The sequence below is a fragment of the Sycon ciliatum genome, unplaced genomic scaffold, assembly GCF_964019385.1.
Source record: "Sycon ciliatum unplaced genomic scaffold, ocSycCili1.1 SCAFFOLD_1812, whole genome shotgun sequence".
NCBI classification, from domain to species: domain Eukaryota; kingdom Metazoa; phylum Porifera; class Calcarea; order Leucosolenida; family Sycettidae; genus Sycon; species Sycon ciliatum.
In genome coordinates, this window is record NW_027044753.1 from 1 (window position 1) to 16,679 (window position 16,679).

Genomic DNA, 16,679 nt, shown 5'->3' on the forward strand with positions numbered 1-16,679 from the left:
AGCAATATTCCGAAAACTATTCTCAAAAAGTTCCAGCCAAATTTGAAAAATTTCAAAACCCCTACGCGTATGGACTGTAGTGATTATGACGCTCACATACTGACCAACCCCCCAAATGACAATCCCTTGACAAGACATGGGAATTGATTTCCCGGGAAAACCGGGAGGGTTGGTCAGTATGCGCTCATCATTCGCTCCCTTGTCACTGGACAGTTCTGTCCGTTTGGTTCTAGCGAATTAAAAAAAACAACAACAACAACAACGCCAAAAAACAACAAGGTACACGTACACTCGTACACTGTATAGGGCTTGAAAGTGATGACGTCAAAACGGCCAGGGAGTAGTATGTTGACATCAGATTTCTAATTTTGGATCCACTAAGGTGTGACTTTGCTATTGCCTAAGTATGTGGGTGCATAGCAACCCACTCATGTCGCATGCAGGTGTGACTTTTATTTCGCCACCAGTTGTAACCCCGCCCCCAGTAGCCAAATCAGTCAGTTTCACTGGCTACATCACCATGCTGTGGGTAAGACCGCTTGAAATGTGCTTGGATCCATACAAAAACTGGATCCAAGTGGATCCAGTTTTTGAATTTTTGAAATTGTTGCTATGCTGTGACGTAGCACTTTCAAGCCCTATTGAAGAAAGGAAGGATGAAGGCTTTATGTACAGTCCATGTACATGTACAAAAAAAAGTAGGTCGAAGCAAGAGTACATGCACAAATGTGACAATGTTTTTGTTTTTGTTTTTTTGAAGAATGCACCAAGTTTGGCATATTTTTCACAAAAATATGCTCTGTTTTCTGGAGTACCGTTTGGTTGGCATGATGAGGCTGCTCCGTGTGCACCAGCTGTTCGATCCTGTTCTAGATTTTTTGAAAAACGTAAAATGTTTGGCACCTATGAAATCAGGGGATGGCCCACGCCTGGTAAAAACCAAAAAAAAACAAAAAAAAAAACAATGAGGAGCTACAGTGAGAAAAAGACAGTGATTAAGGACCATCAGTGAAAAGGTATAAGTATTAGTTAGAAAAAGAGAACGAGAACATGACTCAGTGACCGATTCCAACGCCGGCACCGCCATGTACGGAGAGTCCCATAAGACGGCGACGGGAGCCTCGCAGACGCATGTCCACGGCGCTGAAAATGGCGAACTGAGTGCGCACGCGTACCCAAGCCATCATGGCAGAGAAGAGCTTCTCCCATTTCGCTGCTAAGCGGCTGGCGAGACGCTTCTGGTACGCACTGTACTCGCGGTGGAGGACAGCATCAGTGGAACACACCAAAGGAGTAAAGGAGCCTCGTAGCTCTTCAGCGGCATGCTTGTACTTCCGCTTCTTCGCTGCAGCTGCTTTGTTGGCGGTGGCATTCCAGGACAGGTTGGCCTTGGCATAACTGGGTGCGTCAGCATCTACGATGCGGTTATCGAAAAACGCCACCCGGTTGCCTTCCCATACTCCGCGAGTGAGCCAGTCCGCTTGGAGCATAGGCCGACCATTCCTGTCCTGTGCCGGGATGAGGATCGGCTCGATGGTGACGCCGCCGAAGGCAATGTCGGCAACCTTGGCATCACTGTCACGGAGGTCGTTGTCAGTGGCCTCTCTTGACAAGTCCGCCCTTAAAATGGCCTTATGGCAGTCAAGGCCGTGCTGCAGGGTGAACGGGGCGCCACATCTGTCACAGTGAGACGGAAGAGAGTTGGGCTGCCTGCCATAGCGGATTGCCAGCTGATCCCGAAACTGGGTTGCGGACATGTCGTAGCCTTCCTGACGGAGCGGTAGGACGGTCAGCCAGCCGGAAGCATGTCCGTCGACGATGCGGGAGAGAGTGCGCCGTTCCGTTTTGGGGAGATCTTGAAGAAGCTCCTTGCTGAGTGCGCCTGCTTGCTCGTCCCTGATCCGGCTTGCCTGACTCGTCGCTAGTTGGCAATGACGAGAATGGTCATTGATGACCACTGGCTGACCGGAGCAGATGGAGCGTGCCAGAGTCCGAGTAGCATCTTTCGACACTGCATGGGCACCCGGTGCTGTTTCGGTGGGGTCGGTGATGGCGAGGCCACCGAACTTGGCAGGGAGGGCGAGTAGCTGATGTTCTCGCTCAAGGACCTCTCTACTCAGGACAGCAGGCGTGAACTGTTGCCGAATGATGTCACGTAGCGGGGCGTACTCGGCTTCATGGCCTTCGACAACGCGGTGAATGTATGACCATTCGCAGGAGAGGGACCGTGTAAACGCGCAATAAGCTGCTTGTGGGTATGCTTTGGCAGCATCAGAGAGGTGTTCTACGCTCTTAACCCACGATGCAACTTTATTGCTGACAAACTGCTGTACACCCGCTTCATCACCGATGCATCCTCCTAGGAATCGGCTGGATAGTGTGACTTCCACCTGGAGGTCGCTGAAAAGGTCTTGTACCTCCTGCAGGAACTGAAGTTTGACAATCAGGACACTCTTGGTGGGCTCAGCAAAGTAGCCATATGCTGGACCAATTTCGAGGAGGGAGCAAAGCCAGGCCCTTACCCTACGCAGATAGCCAGCGCAGGACGAATAGTCAGCATACCAATTCTGAATATGCTGTTCTGGATCTTTCAGCCGGGTGACAAGAGGTTGCACTCCAACTGCAAACCTCAGCATTGCCAATGGACAGCCTTGCGTAGTTCCCTCACGACTAAGAATGACATGGATATTGCTGGGGGTTGTTCCTTTGAGAATGATGACATCGAAGCCTCGATACGAGTTGAATAGAAACCGGCTTGCGCGTGGCCAGAGTATGCGGCAGTTCCAGAGGGCAGCGGATCTGCTGATGGAGTTGAATGCATTAGAGGCATCCACGAGCAAGATGCCTTCCGTTTCCTCGCTGTTACCAATGGCAATGTACACGACTGTACCTGTACATTGGTAACTCTCCCACTTACAGTTACATTTACCAAGAGTGCACAACCCCCCAAGAGTGCACAACCCCCCAAGAGTGCACAACCCCCCAAGAGTGCACAACCCCCCAAGAGTGCACAACCCCCCAAGAGTGCACAACCCCCCAAGAGTGCACAACCCCCCAAGAGTGCACAACCCCCCAAGAGTGCACAACCCCCCAAGAGTGCACAACCTCCCAAGAGTGCACAACCCCCCAAGAGTGCACAACCCCCCAAGAGTGCACAACCCCCCAAGAGTGCACAACCCCCCAAGAGTGCACAACCCCCCAAGAGTGCACAACCCCCCAAGAGTGCACAACCCCCCCCAAGAGTGCACAACCCCCAAGAGTGCACAACCCCCCAAGAGTGCACAACCCCCCAAGAGTGCACAACCCCCCAAGAGTGCACAACCCCCCAAGAGTGCACAACCCCCCAAGAGTGCACAACCCCCCAAGAGTGCACAACCCCCCAAGAGTGCACAACCCCCCAAGAGTGCACAACCCCCCAAGAGTGCACAACCCCCCAAGAGTGCACAACCCCCCAAGAGTGCACAACCCCCCAAGAGTGCACAACCCCCCAAGAGTGCACAACCCCCCAAGAGTGCACAACCTCCCAAGAGTGCACAACCCCCCAAGAGTGCACAACCCCCCAAGAGTGCACAACCCCCCAAGAGTGCACAACCCCCCAAGAGTGCACAACCCCCCAAGAGTGCACAACCCCCCAAGAGTGCACAACCCCCCAAGAGTGCACAACCCCCAAGAGTGCACAACCCCCCAAGAGTGCACAACCCCCCAAGAGTGCACAACCCCCCAAGAGTGCACAACCCCCCAAGAGTGCACAACCCCCCAAGAGTGCACAACCCCCCAAGAGTGCACAACCTCCCAAGAGTGCACAACCCCCCAAGAGTGCACAACCCCCCAAGAGTGCACAACCCCCCAAGAGTGCACAACCCCCCAAGAGTGCACAACCCCCCAAGAGTGCACAACCCCCCAAGAGTGCACAACCCCCCAAGAGTGCACAACCCCCAGAGTGCACAACCCCCCAAGAGTGCATAACCCCCAAGAGTGCACAACCCCCCAAGAGTGCATAACCCCCCAAGAGTGCACAACCCCCCAAGAGTGCACAACCCCCCCAAGAGTGCACAACCCCCCAAGAGTGCACAACCCCCCAAGAGTGCACAACCCCCCAAGAGTGCATAACCCCCAAGAGTGTGCAACTCCACTATGGGTGCTGTCCCGACAGAATTTCAAGTTGACGTCATTTTGATGATGCAATGCGCGCTGTACACGGATTATCAGACGAATCCGGAACCTGTGGTTGACCGAAGCTTCGAAGCCGAGCGATCCTGTACAAATTATTGCAAAGAAAAACGTGTGATGCGTTGACACCCGTACACATGTTGTAAATCACTGGTGCAAGGAGCATTGCGGCATAAATAATGACGTCAACTTGAAATTCTGTCGGGACAGCAGGGTATGTGGGAGTTGCACACTCTGGGGGGTCATGTACTCTTGCATTTACAATTACACATACCATAAAGTCGCGGATAAAAGCCAGGCTTTTATTATTATTATTATTATTATTATTATTCAAACAGTAGTTTGGAGGCGGTGGGAAAAACAGTTTCGTAATACGTATTCGCATGCAACGTCGCAAATCCACACAATTCAGTAGACACTTTTTCTATCAAACGTTTTCTTTCCCTTCTCTTCAGGATAGTACAGGGAATGTTGGAAATTAGAAAAACACATAACTATATAGAGAATGAAAGAAAGAAAAAGTCAACACTTCAACATAGGTGTTAAAAATGATTAAAGTGTTAAAAACTCAAAAACAAACAGCTGCAAGTTGTAGACAAACACGTTGAATACATCAGGGAACACTTGTCACACTTTCACGAGGTGTGACACCAAACAACTGCAACGATAACACATTCTCCTTCTGTACACATAGTTCTGGATCTAGTTTACGAATATACAGAGCTTCTAACACAGCAAGATGTAACTTAGACCTTCCACGAGTCAAAATCGAAAAGATATCATCACTATACAACTTACGACAACTAGCACTGCCCGACAAATGACGCTTGATGGACGATGTCCGATCACTTAGCTCTGTCACCTTCGACGCCTGCCGTTGTTCTCTTCCGTTAGGCTTGTTTGGTTGGTTGCTCCGGTCCACACCTCCAACGTCCGTTGATTTCATGTCCGTTTTTGTTGATTTCATGGCCGTTTTCGTGTCACTTCTTGGTCTTCCTCGTTTCCTCTTGTTGATCGTTGTTGTCACTTCCATTATCGACGTATTCAGATCCCCAGTACTCCGTCTCTTCACCTTGCTTCTGGTAACTCTTCCGGTGTCTATGAGCTCCAGTGTCACATTGGGTGGTTTTCGAGACGGTCTCCCTCGCTTCCTCACGCTTGTCTGAGATGGGCCAAGCTCCATTTTTTTATTTCGATTTTAACACTTTAATCATTTTTAACACCTATGTTGAAGTGTTGACTTTTTCTTTCTTTCATTCTCTATATAGTTATGTGTTTTTCTAATTTCCAACATTCCCTGTACTATCCTGAAGAGAAGGGAAAGAAAACGTTTGATAGAAAAAGTGTCTACTGAATTGTGTGGATTTGCGACGTTGCATGCGAATACGTATTACGAAAAATTATTATTATTATTATTATTATTATTATTATTATTATTATTATTATTATTATTATTATTATTATTATTATTATTATTATTATTATTATTATTATTATTATTATTATTATTATTATTAACTGCTTTTGAGGGAAAGAGACAAACGGGAAAAGTCTGAAGAAAAAATTGACTGTCACCACCAGGACTCGAACCAGGGACCCTCGCTTGTAGCCAGCGATGCTCTAACCACTGAGCTATGGTGTAGTCGTCATCCAAGCAGAGACCATTCAACGTTTTCTTCAGACTTCGTAACTCACACTATTATTATTATTATTATTATTATTTATTGACTGGTTTGAGGGAAAGAGACAAACGGGAAAAGTCTGAAGAAAAAATTGACTGTCACCACCAGGACTCGAACCAGGGACCCTCGCTTGTAGCCAGCGATGCTCTAACCACTGAGCTATGGTGTAGTCGTCATCCCAGCAGAGGCCGTTCAACATTTTCTTCAGACTTCGTAACTCACACTTCCTGTGAATCCACACAGGCGGGTGGGACGCAGCCCTCACTGTAACCCACACACTTCACGTACAAACTAGCACGCGGGGAGCCCCAAGTCATAAAATATTGACTGGTTTGAGGGAAAGAGACAAACGGGAAAAGTCTGAAGAAAAAATTGACTGTCACCACCAGGACTCGAACCAGGGACCCTCGCTTGTAGCCAGCGATGCTCCAAGGCGGTGTTTACATGAAGCGTTTCAACCCGGGTTGAGTTCGACCCGGGTCAGATTTCAACCCGCCATGTGCACAAAGTGAATGGCGCGTTTACATGACGCATGAGGTATATTATGCTCGGCAGGCCGCGAAAGAGAGCCCGTTAGGCTGTGTTTACATGAGAAATTTCAACCCGGGTCGAGTTCAGCCCGGGTTGAAAGTCTGTACGACAAACAAAAGAGGTGAGCGTTTACATGAAGACAGTTGACCCGGGTCAAATACTGATATGCCGCCAAAAGTCCACTTCTACAGTCCTGTATGGTCACGTGAATCCGTTCGCGCGAAATTTGCATCTGCAGTGCTGTTCAAACCTGGCGCGAGATACGCACAGAAGTACGTTTGTACGATTTTCTTGACCCGGGTTGATTTCAACCCTCCCCTTGGGGGGAGGGTTGAAATCAACCCGGGGCGAAATTTCAACCCGGGTCAAGCGCAATGCGTCATGTAAACGCGCCATTCACTTTGTGCACATGGCGGGTTGAAATCTGACCCGGGTCGAACTCAACCCGGGTTGAAACGCTTCATGTAAACACAGCCTTACCTGGACTCCTACTCGCGCGGGTAGAGCGAAACTGAGCACCCTGGGATGCGAGCAGCTTTTTAGTACTCCCGGGTCCAAAATCTCACCACCAGGCCGGGATGATCAAAACGTCTGCCGGGTCTGCAGCCTACAAACGTGGATCTGCCGACACTGTGCTGTCGACGATATGTCCGGCAAGGCACCTCCTTTGCGTGAAAGCAGGGAGTCGTAAAATACGGTATTTTACGACTCCCTGCGTGAAAGCAAGGAACGCTTTTTTTTAGAAAGGAAGCTTCTTCTCCAAAATTTAAAATTTTTGAAAATTATTCCTTCTGAAAATATCATCGCGTTCTTGACCTCGAAGCTGACTGCTGAATGCGATTAGGAAAGAAGATTCCTGAAGATACACCAGACTGATTCTGGCAAGCCGTCTGTCGTCTAGATATGCAGTTGTTCGTCATGCATGGTCAGCAATCTTCCTCGTTCGTCCTTTCGTTTTCCTGACCACGATGATGACAAGCAGCTCTCATGCTCAGGTTAGTGCTGTACTTGTATGTCTGGGCACACAACACATCTGAGATTCACCCACTGACGTTATCGAACTGAAGAATGCAGCAAGGGTTCCTCGGATTCTCTTGATTTCGGAACAAATTTCCTTCACTTTCACCCTCTCAGTCTCTTCCCCATGCCCTCCATGCATGCACAATGCAGCTTGCATTTCAATTGCTGTTTTTTATACTTTGGCAGTGCCTCTGCTACACTTTCATATAGAGTGAGGTCCTGTAAATAGGATCGAACATTGTTGGTGGTGGTGTGTGGGGGGGGGGGGGTACGTTTGCAGCCAGGATGTAGGAATGACACTTCTGCACAGCAGGTGGCAATAGTCAAAACTGGTCACTCTACAAATCCCATACCTGCCAACCTTTGCAAACCTGAGATCCAATGACATACCTAGGCATGAAAATGTATACAAAAGAAGCTCGCGGTGAGGCATGGAACTAGTGCACTTTTGGGTGCCTATTACCGCCCTCGATATCGGGACGGTCCCGGCCAAATCGGGATGGTTGTCAGGTATGAAATCCCAACCGAGAAAACCATTTAATTAAAAGATAAACTCGGCCAGGACATAGCGACTTTCTGTTTGCCGGGGGGGGGGGGGGGGGGGTCATCGTCCGCAATATTGGTAGAGTTACGGTTACATTGTATATGTAGATACATGTGCATCAGGGATTCATAGCACCTGGGGAGACGACATGAGACCTAAGTACCCAAAACGTTGTGAGTTGTGACCCCGGATGGGGTAGTTCTACGTGATCTGTGTTTCTATAGACCTTATTCGATAACGTGATTTTTGGACTCGCCTCCAGGGATTTGTTGTAAGCTGGGGCACGCGCACGTGAAACGAGTGGCAAGAAAGGCCCAGTTCGTACAAGGGAGTAATAAAATACCGGTATTTTTCTACTCCTATGTTCCCACGCCGAGTCCACTGTGCACTGAGTGCAGGTCTCTTGCCGCTCCCTGGTTCCCGGGACCCTGGTTCACGTGATTGTGACGTTTATTGAATAAGGTCTACATGTATATGCGGGCATGCATAAATCAACCCTTCCACAAGGACGGCTCAAACAGGCAGCCAAGGAGTGAAAATTTCGCTCCTGGGGCTAGGAGTGAAACGAAGGCCTCAATTTGCCAGATGAACCTTCTCCATCGAAACGAACGAAGGTGTCGAATAATTCTTTTACCAGTTCACAGTTGCCGTTCACGCGCACTCCCCGGGGTGGGGGGGGGGGCTACTATGCACTTGTAGTGATACTTACTACATGTATATGCGGGCATGCATAAATCAACCCTTCCACAAGGACGGCTCAAACAGGCAGCCAAGGAGTGAAAATTTCGCTCCTGGGGCTAGGAGTGAAACGAAGGCCTCAATTTGCCAGATGAACCTTCTCCATCGAAACGAACGAAGGTGTCGAATAATTCTTTTACCAGTTCACAGTTGCCGTTCACGCGCACTCCCCGGGGTGGGGGGGGGGGCTACTATGCACTTGTAGTGATACTTACTACATGTATATGCGGGCATGCATAAATCAACCCTTCCACAAGGACGGCTCAAACAGGCAGCCAAGGAGTGAAAATTTCGCTCCTGGGGCTAGGAGTGAAACGAAGGCCTCAATTTGCCAGATGAACCTTCTCCATCGAAACGAACGAAGGTATCGAATAATTCTTTTACCAGTTCACAGTTGCCGTTCACGCGCACTCCCCGGGGTGGGGGGGCTACTATGCACTTGTAGTGATACTTACCGTAAGCCAAGTGGAACACGACTAGTTGACTGCACAGACTACAGTACAGTATACATGCACATGTATACAGTGAAGATCAGTGCGTGCATGCCTGCCATAATCGTATGTTGACCTTCGTTCGAATTGAAAAGAGAGGGTCGTTTCGAAAAAGAAAAAAAGCTCGATGGAAGTATGATGCTGCTGACAATTCAAGACTCACTGAAGTCGCCTTTCTGGAATGGATCATGCACTCTAGGTTCATCCAATTGGATATGGACTCAAATCATTGTTACACCATTATTGTTTGGTTAGTTATTGTACATCCCATAGCATGTACAATCAACCTTGTGAATAATCTACCTCGGGTTTACAAAACAACTCGCAAATAACGACACAATCTTCAGATCTAGTGAACATTTGATTGCATACTTCCAACCTCACGAGTAACAACAATGCGAATAGCGACACTTTTCTCATTCACAATCGAGGGTCAGTATTCCCCAGGTTGACTGCAATTGCCAATCAAACAGGAGGGGCGAAAGTCGACCACGGCTGAAAAGGCATAAAGAAAAATTAATGTATATCATGAGCTAGATGGCTGAAGGAGGAAGTAGGTTTTCTGAGAAAGCAAGAAACAGAGGTGAATGAGGCACCAGGTCTGTCCATGCAGTGGATAGAATTATTGCATTGAAAGACAGGCTCTTTACATCAGCTTGCTACTATTATACCTACATTTGCTTTCTGCCTTTTTCATGCAGGATTCTGAAAGCTGGAGCAGCTCTGCTTACCTCGACCACTGAACTTACAACTAACTTCCAACCAAGTACAAGGCAATATTATGATGAATCAAGCACGCTTGCCATCATGTCATCATTGCAAAGTACATCGACAACATAGATTTGGTGCCGACTATGTATGATGTAGAGTGTGCTCTATGTATCTATACTACTGATTGGCCTACATTGTACTTATGTGGGCTGAGAGTAATCGATTGTGCTATATGGCAGTTTACTTGTGTGTCATAGATGTTAACATTGCACACAGCTTCTGAAATGCTTTCTGTTGCACTGGCCTACTGCGGCCCACTGCAAATAGATTGTAGTGGCATGGGCCATGCCATAATTATAGTAGTATACCGGTACTACACCAACAATTTCACTGGTGCACTGTACTTACTGGTACGAGTAGATCTACATCATGCACAGCCTTGTCACTGCTTTTCTCATTTTTTATTAATTTACTGTACTGTACACATTTTGGCACAGCTCTTCCACAAAGAGTTACTAGTATTTTCTTCTGCATACCTACTGTATACAGTGACCTGACTGGTAACATCTATGGCTGTGAAATCACAAATTTCTGGGTTGACAGCCTCGAACCTATACGATTTGTTTCTAAGAACGTGCTATAAGAAATTTTCTATTGAAGTATTCTACTGTAGCTCGCAGGACATGGAGTGCAATTACGTAAAGTTTGGAACACCACTCTTCTGTGATTTGGATGTCAAATTATGAAATTCAGTGTGTGAGGTAAACCCATGCATGGCATACACTGCTATAGTATGACTCGGGGTAAAGTGTTCCAACGCATACTCATTATAGTGAATAGTTGTGTGACCAACGTTGTTGCTGCTGGATAAATAGTACATATTCTGAGATAACTGAAGCTACACAGCCATCTAATGTTCAGACATGCATCGAAGGGGCCGTAACGAGATCTGCAAGGCATGATTCTATACCTGTATTTGATGCTCTCTAGCCTAGGACATTCACCTGCCTCATTTTCTCTGTGCTGCATTGATGAGTCCATTAGTAACTAAAGGACGAAACAGCATGCTGTCTGCAGATTGGTAATTGTGTAAAGACAGACGTGTATGTAGTGGTAAAGCTCAGATACATGTGCAACATAACAATCCCGGTGTTTGACAACAGCACAAACCTACACCGCAATTCTTAATTTTGGGCTGTGGTGTTCTTAGTATTCCAGGTTGGATGTTCTGTAGGCTTCCACGTTCTTGGGCGCACGACTTTACTGTGCCGAAGAATATTTTCAGCCAATGAACCCAGAGCTTGGTGGCAGATGAGTGCCATGGAACAGCCTTTTGCATGTGGCTTTCACTACATGCACATGTATAACGTTCAATTGATGCGGAAAAATCAGACGAGGACTTTTGCAGTTATGAGCAAGGTCCCCACGAATGGTCATGTCACTTCACAGAATACATGAACTGATAGAGTAGACCTCGGTCCCCTCAGAGAACGCTTGGGGAAGTCGGGATCAACCATAGATTTATACTTTTACAGAGAACGCTTGGGGAAGTAGGTTTCAACCATAGATTTATACTTAATATTCTTTACAACAAGGATCGATGTGTTCCTTCGGATGCCCTTTATCGACTTTCACACACTTCTCCTCTCTCCTTTCGTCATAAGCACCATCTCTGTACACTGGTTCATAAAATATTTCTTCATAAAACCCCTTCACACATAATGAAGTACAATTGGTTTTCGACAAGCTCAACCCGTAACGCGCTTATCCTGCCTCTTGTTAAGTCAGCCCGGTATCTAAAGCCCCCCTTGTTTTCCGGTTATTCTCATTGGTTAACTGGGGACATGTCCAAAACCATACTAAGTACTTGAGCTGCTCATGAGCCCCACAATTATCAGGCCCGCCGGTCTGGTTGGTCAGGTTATCACCAGACCAACTTGTTGGCCACCAACAAACGTTTCCTACCGTGGAGGACGTGTGTACCCGCCATGAAACTACCGGACCAATCAAAAACTGCTTCCGGCGGTACTGATTATAGTACAGGTTTAAGTTAAAAAGCGGCTCCATTTTGTCATACATTAAACCAACTCTGTCATTGCTATGCTACTCAAAAAGAGTAGTGATGTTTATTCACAAATGAATCACAATGCTATCAGAGAAATTCGATATTCTCCAATTTTAGGGGCACTGCAATACTATTCAAAATTAATGCTGCATGGTCATTGTTATGAAGCAGTCACCTCAGTACAGCAATTAAACAGGCTGATTATGTGAACGAGATTCACGGCAAATCTTCTTCCATCAGTGCTGTTCAGTCTTGAGTGGTCCACTGAGACAGGAAAACAACCTGTTCGGTCCTTCCATACGAGAAACAGAAATTGAACATGTTCCAGGGTGGAGGTGGCGAGTATCGGCAATGTAATGCACCTTTAGGCCAACATGACCATCATTCCGACATGGATTCTCAAACACCTTCGCTCGTGAGAGTGCCTCAGAGTGGTATTCATCAACAGATGGCAATCCTGTAAAACACATGAAAAGACATAGCAGCAACAGAAAGAAACCTAATGTTATAGAAACGAATTCGAAAACAAAGTCTACTATTATTCTAATACAGTGAACCAAGGTACAACCACACTCCAGGAGGCAAGCAAAAGAGCATATAATCCGAAGGTTGCGATGCCTGTATGTATTGTATTTATGTATTTACGGATTCTCCACAGGCTAAATCGAGGGAGTCTTTGTCATGCCACACTGGATACAACATGCTACCAGAATCACTTTCCCCAGAATTGATGATCTTTTCTTAGGGTGTTATATAAGACACATCTGTAGCCACTTCATCTTGCTCACGAAATCATACACCACCACACAAACGGGTCCTTCGGCTATTATACTTTGGGTGGTACATGGTGATGTATGATATTGATAATCTATTGATACCATATTCAAGTCTGACTCTCACCGTGAGATCCTGGCAACAATATTACCTGGTACACGACATATTCAGACACTGACATAAGCATCTTTTTGGAACAACAGGTGTGCCTATCTGCTAGTGTAATGTGACACACATGCAGAACACATGCAGAATCAGTCATAGCTAATTTTACCCCCTCACTGTTGTATGCGCAGACTCCACTTCGCGGTGTCAAGTACTCTTCTTTCGGTGGGCTACTCCACTAAGGCGCTTGTCTAAAAGGACTCACATTCATCCTGCAAACCAACACGACTTGCATAGTTTTCACTGTCGGCCAAAGTGCGTGCATTGCACACATTGAGATTCACTCCCTCCGTACAGGCCAGTACAGAGCTGCCCACCAATTGAGTCTGTTTTGCGTACTCAGACTTCTGATTTTCCGTATCTTGCAGTGTTTTGCGTACTGCCGTGTACATTGCATGCATACTTGCACTGTAATGTTTTTTGACACGCACATGCATGTCGGTGGCTGCATTTGGTAGTGTAAAACATGTGTGACTTGCACTCACGACATTATTATTTTTGTGCTACATGTACATGTTGTTGTGGTACGGCATGCACTCGCTTTGGTACAAGACTATTCATCACTCAGCTTACACTTGCAATGCTTCTACACAGCTGATTGATCAGGCCTCTCCGATTTTCTATACCATTTGCTCAATTTCTGTAGTGCGCACAAGGAGTGATTTTCCGTACAAATACAGAAAATATGGAGGGCTGGTACTTGGTAGCACTGCTAGTATGGTAGTACCAGGCTAAGCTGGCTGGAAGATCAAATACTTCTTTGGTTCTTTCAGTCATTTTCACGACATATGTTTTCTTTATCATGATCCCCGGGGTGTGACATTCTTATGAATGCAGAAACTCAGTCTTTCTAACCGAGTCTCACGTGCAATGTGAATTTGTTCTTCTTTTCTTCACAATGCCATGTATCGATTCATCGCTTCTTCCCACCCGAGATCCTATGCAACCGCGATTTAAAGATTGGCTTTATCAAATAGTTAATTCAGAGAGAGAGGATCAGTTGTGGATGCTGTGACAGCATAGAGTGTAGATTGGTGTAAACATCATTGCCCAGCAGAACCGTATTCACAGGGATCTGCGTTTAGCATATGGAAGCTATTTTTTAGAATTTGTACACGTCCAATAAGCCTGAAGAGAAGAACACCTAACTTAGACTGTCCTAACGTTATCGAACGCACTGCCAAAGTAAAAACAACATTTGAAATGCAAACTCGATTGTGCATGCATGGAGGGCATGGGGAAGAGACTGAGAGGGTGAAAGTGAAGGAAATTTGTTCCGAAATCAAGAGAATCCGAGGAACCCTTGCTGCATTCTTCAGTTCGATAACGTCAGTGGGTGAATCTCAGATGTGTTGTGTGCCCAGACATACAAGTACAGCACTAACCTGAGCATGAGAGCTGCTTGTCATCATCGTGGTCAGGAAAACGAAAGGACGAACGAGGAAGATTGCTGACCATGCATGACGAACAACTGCATATCTAGACGACAGACGGCTTGCCAGAATCAGTCTGGTGTATCTTCAGGAATCTTCTTTCCTAATCGCATTCAGCAGTCAGCTTCGAGGTCAAGAACGCGATGATATTTTCAGAAGGAATAATTTTCAAAAATTTTAAATTTTGGAGAAGAAGCTTCCTTTCTAAAAAAAAAGCGTTCCTTGCTTTCACGCAAAGGAGGTGCCTTGCCGGACATATCGTCGACAGCACAGTGTCGGCAGATCCACGTTTGTAGGCTGCAGACCCGGCAGACGTTTTGATCATCCCGGCCTGGTGGTGAGATTTTGGACCCGGGAGTACTAAAAAGCTGCTCGCATCCCAGGGTGCTCAGTTTCGCTCTACCCGCGCGAGTAGGAGTCCAGGTAACGGGCTCTCTTTCGCGGCCTGCCGAGCATAATAGAGAGGTTTCGCTTCACGTTGTTCTGCACTACACCGTGAAATTTCACGTCGGTGTGGCAAATTTTGGCGTCGAAACTCCCGTTCATGACGTGAGTTGAGGTCAACTCACGTTCGACGTGAACGCGAGTTTTTGCAAATTTAGCCTTGCTATCAGGTTGGGATTCATGACTCGATTTGTCGATTTTGCCTAAACTAGCTATATTATATTTGTGCGACTTCGGCCTCACCAAAAATCACTTTTTGAAGTTTTCGCTCCCAGTTTTCGCTCCTGTCGTCAGCGACACGACGTGCTTCACAAGCAACGTGAAACGAAAGCTCTTTCTGAGCTCGCGTCGACGCAAAAAATTGACGTTCACGTAAGAGCACAAATCACGCGGGTCGAAACCTCTCTAGTATACCTCGACGCATTGCGCTTGACCCGGGTTGAAATTTCGCCCCGGGTTGATTTCAACCCTCCCCCCAAGGGGAGGGTTGAAATCAACCCGGGTCAAGAAAATCGTACAAACGTACTTCTGTGCGTATCTCGCGCCAGGTTTGAACAGCACTGCAGATGCAAATTTCGCGCGAACGGATTCACGTGACCATACAAGACTGTAGAAGTGGACTTTTGGCGGCATATCAGTATTTGACCCGGGTCAACTGTCTTCATGTAAACGCTCACCTCTTTTGTCTATCGTACAGACTTTCAACCCGGGCTGAACTCGACCCGGGTTGAAATTTCTCATGTAAACACAGCCTAACCACTGAGCTATGGTGTAGTCGTCATCCCAGCAGAGGCCGTTCAACATTTTCTTCAGACTTCGTAACTCACACTTCCTGTGAATCCACACAGGCATTATTATTATTATTATTATTATTCCACAATCACGATGACATAGTGCCAATAAGCATGTGATGCGGGCGATTTTAATCAGCCATGGTGGGGACAACTGAGAAAAAGAAGGAGAAGAAAAAGAGAAAACAAAACAAAACAAAACAAAAGAAGTACTATAGGAACCTGGAGAGAGCAGTATGAAGATTAGGCTAGCAATGGAAAACAACGAATTCAATTCAATTCAACTTAGGCGCGGGCAGAATGGAACAAAATGCAGCGAAGGTGTCACGAGACTTTACCTCCTGCGGAAGCCGAGACCAATGAGAATAGGATTTGAACAGAGGGGATTTTAAAAGGATCGATGATCTGGCAAGTGGGAAATGGAGAGAACATCTAGTACGCGAGCTATTATTGAACCAGCTTAAATGCGCAAGTGCATGAGGAGGAGCAAGTTGAAGCTTAATACGGTGAATGAATTTGCATGCCGAGTGGGGAAAGCGTTATGAGAGAGGGGAAGAGGAAGCCAAAATGTATAGTGTCTGAGAGGAGGTCAGAGGGGGCATGCGAAATATTAATCGAAGTAATTTACGGTGGGTGACTTCTAACCGATGCATATGAGCGGAGGATAGACCGGAGGACCAAACGAGAAAGCAGTAATCAAACAAAGGAAGAACATAAGAGTGATAAATTTGTATTCGACAACCATGGTGTAGATGGGAGATGTGAGGAGAAATGCAGCCTATCGCGGAGCAAACTCGCTTTTCAATATAGGTTACGTGCGAATCCCAGGACAAGTGTTCATCAAGAAATATACCAAGGTGTTTGTGATTTTTAACAATGTTGATAGCAATGGGATCATCAGGGAAAGTAAAAAGCCGAGTCGTAAAGAGGGTGAGGTCACTGGAGGGTCTTAGGGGGATACAAAGGATTGCCGTTTTCGACACATTGGGGCGGAGTTTCCACTTCGACATCCAGCGCACAACTTGATTAATGTGATACTGTAGCGAGTCGCAGGCTTGTAATAAGCCTGGCTCGGTTATATGGAGCGCTGTATCGTCCGCGTAGAGTGAGGTATGATCCC

General features: G+C 46.7%; 1 long non-coding RNA gene across 1 annotated transcript; it reads left to right on the plus strand.

The window, feature by feature from the left end:
- The first annotated feature begins 7,112 nt into the window (after positions 1 to 7,112).
- LOC135830572 (uncharacterized) lies at positions 7,113 to 10,603 on the plus strand. Its single transcript, XR_010556063.1, has 2 exons — positions 7,113 to 7,378; positions 9,878 to 10,603. It is a non-coding gene; the product is annotated as an uncharacterized LOC135830572 (long non-coding RNA).
- Positions 10,604 to 16,679: the final 6,076 nt, after the last annotated feature.